At 42.5% G+C, this 7643-nt stretch overlaps 1 pseudogene; it reads left to right on the top strand.

Annotated features, from left to right (window-relative positions):
- The first annotated feature begins 550 nt into the window (after positions 1-550).
- On the top strand, positions 551-668 carry LOC126428078 (5S ribosomal RNA; annotated as a pseudogene).
- The last annotated feature ends 6975 nt before the right edge of the window (positions 669-7643 follow it).

The following is a 7643-nucleotide window of genomic DNA, read 5'->3' as shown; positions in this document are numbered from 1 at the left end:
GAATGCACTAAAAAGTTAATCCAATCTTTGTCGCTCGATTCCCAAAACTTTTATTTTCTCATACTAATTACATGTTTTCTAAGGATCTTCCAAACATATTTGTTTCAAACTTTCAGTAAATGTTACACAGTACCTTCTTCATAATTTAACACAGCCTTTTTCGAAAAAACTGTATATTTTTGAATATATAAATAAAAAATTGCAAAAAAATGTTGTGAATTTTCATTACAATTGAAAAAAAATCATCTTTAATAACTGAATTAAAATTTTGTAAAATCCTTGTGTTAAGTTGTAGCCCATATTCCAATAAATAATCTGTAAAAGGTTCAACTTCCTACCTCAAATACTTTGTGAGGAAAGATGTAATTTATAAGCGTTATTTTAACATTGCAAGTATAGGGCGTTCCGGAGCCCCTTAGGACGATTTCGAAACTCCAAGTTCCATGACTTTTAGCGCACTTTGTAAATGAGTCTTTCAGCCACTTTTCTCGTAACCATATGCTACTGTGGTTGTACTAATGTCTTTAGCTTTCATAGTTTTTCATAACTAGCCAACGGCCTTGCCGCAATGGTAACACTGGTTCCCGTCAGATCACCGAAGTAAAGCGCTGTCGGACTGGGCTAGCACTTGGATGGGTGACCATCCGGTCTGCCGAGCGCTGTTGGCAAGCGGGGTACACTCAGCCCTTGTGAGGCAAACTGAGGAGCTACTTCATTGAGAAGTAACGGCTCCGGTCTCGGAAACTGACATACGGCCGGGATAGCGGTGTGCTGACCACATGCCCCTCCATATAAGCATCCGCTGACGCCTGTTGGCTGAGGATGACACGGCGGCGGGTCGGTACCTTTGGGCCATCATGGCCTGTTCGGGAAGAGTTTAGTTTAGTTTTTAGTTTTTCATATCTGTTCACACCAGCAATGCACGTCTAGAATGTGCGTGATTTTCCACTAAGGTTTGGGTTTTGTTGCTAAATAGTCGTATATCGTGCCTCGCGTGTTCGCCAATACTCCGTAACGTGTGCAGTAGGTTATTCTGAATTGTACTAAATTTTCTCCAGTAAATGAATACCTATTTGAGTTGTTAATTCTTTTTTTTGTTTTTTGTTTTTGTGATTGCCGATTAAACATCTACTTGTGATTTTCTTCTGCATTTTTTTTCCGTCTGCCCACGTGCTCAACAGATTACGCCGGGACGTGCTATAGCTTTCTGTAATAAATTTCTCTCTTTCTTTGGTGCTGAACGAGTACCTATATGTGTAGCAGGATTTTATTAATTTTTTGTTTTTGATTTTACGAAATTTCGCAGTTTTCAGTGTGATCATCTGCTTTTCCGCACAGTCAGAAGTATTATCAGAAGATATGGCTGTGTGGAAATTTCTATCTTGCCAAATATATTTTTTAGTCCACTCCGCTCCGTGCCGTAGTCGAATTCTGCTGTTTAGGACCGAAGCAGCCACTATGCTTTAAATGTTCTCAGCTACTCGTCATCTTCAGGTGCGACTGCATCTCGCCGAACAACTCTGTACAGTACTTGAAAGTAACGGGACAATCCTATTAAATGGGGAATTGGGGAGAAGATGTCCGAGACCCGCCAGTATAAAAGGAAGCGAGGAACGACGTGTTGTCGGAATAGAAGCAGTAAACAATAGTATGGGTCAGTGAAGATAGCTCAGTGGCTTAGAACATGGACTAATCGTTGGCTGTCATCTGAGTAGCAAATCCATCTGAGACATTTCCACCCTTCTACTACTGCTCAAGGCGACTGCTGGTTATGTGATTGTGAAGGGGAAGAACGAAGAAAAATCCAGTAATAAGAAAAAGCCAATATAAGTCAGACTTCATTATAGGGGCCGTTGATCAATGCTGCGGGTGGTTGTAAAACTTCCATGGAAAGAGCTGAAGGAATTAGCAGGGAGTAGCAAAATACTACCACCAGTCGATGTATCACAGTGGCTGTACGTAGGAGATAAAAATAATGGGGTTCAATGGTCGCGCAGCTTCTCATAAGCCACACATTTGTGTAGTCAGTGCTAAGGGACGGTGGAGGTGGTGACAGTAGACTACTGGAAACGAGTGATTCGGACTGATGAATCACGCTGTACCCTGCGGCAACCCGATGCAATGGGTTTCGCGAATACCTGGAGAACATTTCCTGCCATCATGCATAGTGCCAACAGTGAAGTACAGAGAAGGTGATGTTACGGTATGGGAATGTTTTTCGCTCTCAGGATGTGGTGCCCCTATTGTGCTTAAGAAAACGCTAAATGTGGGAGAATATGAACACAACACCTTATACTGCATACAGCAGAGGGACAGTCTGGAGACGTTGACTGACTGTACTAGTATGACAAGGAAGCGTGTCATAAAGCAGCGTCTATGAGGCAAAGTCTGTGTGGACAACAACGTCTTGGAAATGGACTGGCCCGACTTGAACCCAATGGACCAACTTCGGCCGAGACCCCACATTTTCTGTTTTAGACTCTTGAGGAAGAATCGGTTGCCGTTCCGTCGTAGTCTTTCAGCCGCCACAGTGAAACTGTTCTCCGCGTAGTTCATGTGAAGGTGAAGGATGGATACAACCCATACAAATTTCCACTAATTGGTGTCCAAATACTTTAGCTAAAACAGTGTAAAGTGACGATCAACAATAGGCAGGTGTAACCGCACCTGATGAAGACGAGCAGGTGCCTCGTGGAAATATTGTGCAGTTCAGACAGTATGATCGGACGCTAAGACAGAGAAACTTTCAGGCAGCTATTAAGTCGAGAAAAGCTCATACAGCATCGGTATACTCACACTGACCGAAGCAAGGAAGAAATCAAGACATAGGTAGGGACAGAGAATGTTTTTTTTCAACAAAAGAACTGTAGAAGTCAGATGTTCATATGGAAATGAGGGAAAGTTTTAAGAAGTGTGAGTCTGGAGTACAGTTTGGTATGGAAACGAAACGTGGATCGCATGAGCGAGAGGGAAGAAAAAAACTTGAAGTATCTAGAATGTAACTAATTTAGTGGAAAGGCAAAGGATGGAAACCAAGAAGATGTAAAAAGAGTGGGCGAAGAGGGACGTCTACGGACAAGATTTAGCAGAAAAGCACAGTTGGTAACAGGTAGGTTTTTTAAATTACAATACAGAACGTAGGTACATTTGAACATTTTATTTCGGTTGTTCCAATGTGATACATATACCTTTGTGAAGTTATCATTTCTGAAAACACATGTTGTTATTGCGTGATTACCTGTAAATTACACATTAATGCAATAAATGCTCAAAATGATGTCCGTCAACCTCAATGCATTTGGCAATACGTGTAACGACATTCCTCTCAACAGCGAGTATTTCGCCTTCTGTAATGTTCGCACATGCATTGACAATGCGCTGACGCATGTTGTCAGGCGTTGTCGGTGGATCACGATAGCGAATATCCTTCAACTTTCCCCACAGAAAGAAATCCAGGGACGTCAGATCCGGTATACGTGCTTCGACGACCAATCCACATGTAACGAAGTATGCTATTCAATACCGCTTCAACCGCACGCGAGCTATGTGCCGGACATCCATCATGTTGGAAGTACATCGCCATTCTGTCATGCAGTAAAATATCTTGTAGTAACATCGGTGGAACATTACGTAGGAAATCAGCATACATTGCAGCATCTAGATTGCCATCAATAAAATGGGTGCCAATTGTCATTCCTCCCATAATTCCGCACCATATACATTAACCCGCCAAGCTCGCTGATGTTCCACTTGTCGCAGCCATCGTGGATTTTCCGTTGCCCAACAGTGCATATTGTGCCAGTTTACGTTACCTCTGTTGGTGAATGACGCTTCGTCACTAAATAGAACACGCGATAAAAATCTGTAATCGTCCAGTAATTTCTCTTGTGCCCAGTGGCAGAACTGTACACGACGTTCAAAGCCGTCGCCATGCAATTCCTGGTGCATAGAAACATGGTACGGATGCAATCGATGTAGATGTAGCATTTTCATCACCGACGGTTTTGAGATTCCCGATTCTCGCGCAGTTTGTCTGCTACTGATGTGGGGATTAGCCGCGACAGCAGCTAAAACACCTACTTGGGCATCATCATTTGTTGCAGGTTGTGGCTGACGTGTCACATGTGGCTAACACATCCTGTTTCTTTAAATAACGTAACTATCCGGCGAACGATCCGGACACTTGGATGATGTCGTCCAGGATACCGAGCAGCATACATAGCACACGCCCGTTGGGCATTTTGATCACAATAGCCATATATCAACACGATATCGGCCTTTTCAGCAATTGGTAAACAGTCCATTTTAACGCGGGTAATGTGTAACGAAGCAAATACCGTTCGCACTGGCGGAATGATACGTGATACCACTTACTTATACATTTGTGACTATTACAGCGCTATCTATCACAAAGCGAAAAAAGTGCTCCAAGTAAAACATTCATATTTCCTTATGTACTACACGAATATGTAATAAAACATGGGGGTTCCTATTTAAGAAAACGCATTTGATATCCGTTTGACCTATGGCAGCACCATGTAGCGGGCCAGCCATAGCGCCATCTGGTTTCCCCCTTCAAGCTAGACAAGTTTGGTTCTTTGTGATTTTTTTCGTTTGACGCTTATTTCGTGAGATATTTGGCCCGGTCACGATCAATGGAGCACCCTGTATATGGAAGAGTAATCAGATGTCTAAAAAATAAAACGAGGAAAGAAACAGGATTGAAATTTTGTATGACAATAGCAGTTCCAATGCTTGTTTATGAAAGTAAATCGTGGGCTGTACGTAGACGTTAAGAAAGTCGCACACAAGCAACGTAGATGATGTTTCTAAGAGCAGTAAGAGGATGCCCAAGAGCTGAGAGTTCTCGAAAAAAAAAAAATGGGTGTGATTTCCTAAGGGACCAAACTGCTGAGGTCGTCGGTCCCTGGACACACTACTTAAACCAACTTACTCTAACTAATGCTAAGAACAACACACACATACCCAAGCCCGAGGGAGGCCTCGAACCTCCGGCGCAATCAGTGACATGGCTCCTCTAACCTCACGGCCACTCCGTGCGGCACAGATCTCGAAATTCGGTAATTAAGGAAGAGCTGAATACATTTAACATCTTGACAAAATACAAGAAAACAGGAGAAACTGGGATGAACATCTCGAAAGAATGAGTGGGGAAAAATTACTTTTCGTGATAAGAAGATTTAAGTCAGTAGGGAGAAGGAGACCGAGAATGCGATGAGTACCGTAACAAGCAAAACAAAAGTATGGCCTAACGCTTGAACTGAAGAAGGTGATGGTCATGGTTATGAGGGACAGGTTGGTGGGATGTTTGCTGAGGCGTCCAGAAATGCTTAATCTGGCGTTACGAGTTGCAGCAGAGGCAAAAAGTATTAGAGGCAGACCATGACTAGAATATGTAAAACGCAATATAACGTACTTTGAAGTGATTTACGTATAGATGACAAAATTAGAGCAAGATATGGAAAGGTGGAGAGCAGAACTAATTACTTAAAACGTTGTCTGAAATATTCTGGTCACTGGTTTGTAAACTGTCACGACTCTCCAATGGCTCGTATATGCAAGTCTATAACGTCCCCTCTTTGACAGTGTCAAAGTTCGCTATGAGTATGAGAGATGTTTCCCTACCTTGTCGGTCGATATCTTTTTTTATCTCTGTGCTCATATAGGTCACAACATGAAGTCGAACCTCACTTTGCTCCTGTAGTTCTAGAGCACTGCGTCATCCCACCAAGGTTAAAAGAGCTCCTCATCTCAGTAGCCGAATGGATGCCTGTTTTGATACAAAAAAGCCTGTTCTGTGACTGTACGATCATAGCACGGCAGGGTGGAAAGTATGTCTAACCTCTGTGGTGGGGCGATTGAGGCCGTTTGTGACGCTGAGTAATCCGTTCCTGGACCCGTTGACTCCCACACTGGACTCACATTCAGTGGGACGATGATTCAATCCCGCATCCGGCTGTCCAGATTTAGGTTTCCCGTGATTTCCCTAATCCTCTCCAAGAAAACGCCGGGATGGTTCCTTCGAGAGGAACGGCCGATTTCCTGCACCATCTTTGACACTTTCCGAGCTTTTTCTCCGTTTCTAATGACCTCGATATCGATGGGACGTTGACCCAATCTTCCTTCCTTCCCTCCTTCCCGACCGATCTGAGTAACAATAATGTGGCAAGATAAACTTCTCGCTGTGGAGACAATCACCCCACCATTGTCGAATTCCATGTGTTGCTGAAAACGTTTGCGCCTTGTAACATGAGGTATAACAGGGTCTTTCCAGAAACACTCAGCACTGAATTACGATTTCCCAACGAGAAAACTCGCTGTGTAATTTTTCTTTATGTATGTAATGTACACAGTGTCTCCAAGTGATGTACATACTCTTTGAAACTGGATATTTCTTTAATTAAAGGAGATAAAAATAAAGTTCAGAAGGCAGTGAAAAACAGAACAACACTTTCTTTTCTTACATGATTATAAGTAAACATGGCGTTATCGCTGGATCGACGGAAACGGGTGCAATATTGAGCTACGACGACGTTCAGGGATGAATTTGGAACCCCACTAATAAGGATGACAATTAGAAGAATCCGAGGTGAGTTTGATATCGAAGGAAAGGCGCAGGATATGAAGACGGAACATTGCAGGATTTGAAGAATGCAGAATAAAGGGTCGTTCAACAGACAATGAACGTGTAGTAGGAGTGATCCAGGCGTACATACAGTCCCCGAAGAAATCTGTGAGACAATGGTCTTGTGAGACGGTAATCTGCAAAAGCAGTGTTCATAGAATTTTGCAGGCTCAGAAATTACATTCCAAAACTTTTCCATGCTCTTAACGAGGATAATCCCAATAGGCAAAGTGAATTTTGTGAATGGTTCGTTAGCAAATGTGAAGAAGAGAAACGTTTGGAAGATCTAATTCTTTGCTCGGGTGAAGCGACCTTTAAACTTGACAGAACAATTGACCGCTATCACTGCGTGTACTGCGTCAGTGGGAATCCAAACGCAGCCGAGGAAAGGCATGTTAAGCTACCAGGACTATCAGTCTGGTGTGATCTGTCTTCTAGAGTGTTAATCGGATCGTACTTCTTTGAAGACAGTGTTCGAGGTGACTCTTACTTAGAAATGTTGTATCTGATGACTACTGGTCTTGACGACTACTTTTAAAATGGAGATTATTACTTTCTACGAATTTCCAGCACGCTGGAATAGCAATGGGTCAGCAACTTCTGTTAACGCACAACGAAAAACAAGTGCAAAGTGGCAAATTTTATTTTTTTATGCACTCGATAACTACATTCTGGCGAGACCCATTTTCAGATCGTAATAAAAAATGTTGTCTCTGAAGACGTGAAACCCGTGTCGAAAATGGAATTTTTCATTTTCAGAGTAATGAATTGTAAAAAAAAAAAAATGATAATAACCATTCAACAGCCAAGGCCGCATAAAATATTTCTTTATTTGAGACAACCGGATGGCTGACATAGTGTTTAGTGTACCTGGGATTGTAAAACAGTTAAAATCCTTAGACGCCAGGAAGGCATCTGGCCCAGACCGTATCCCCGTAAGATTTTATGTTGACTATGCTACAAATATAACATCATTCTTATCCATCGTCTATCAGAG

Source organism: Schistocerca serialis, chromosome 1 (genome assembly GCF_023864345.2).
Source record: "Schistocerca serialis cubense isolate TAMUIC-IGC-003099 chromosome 1, iqSchSeri2.2, whole genome shotgun sequence".
Taxonomy (NCBI): Eukaryota; Metazoa; Arthropoda; class Insecta; order Orthoptera; family Acrididae; genus Schistocerca; species Schistocerca serialis.
This window is presented reverse-complemented; position numbering and strand designations above follow the sequence as displayed.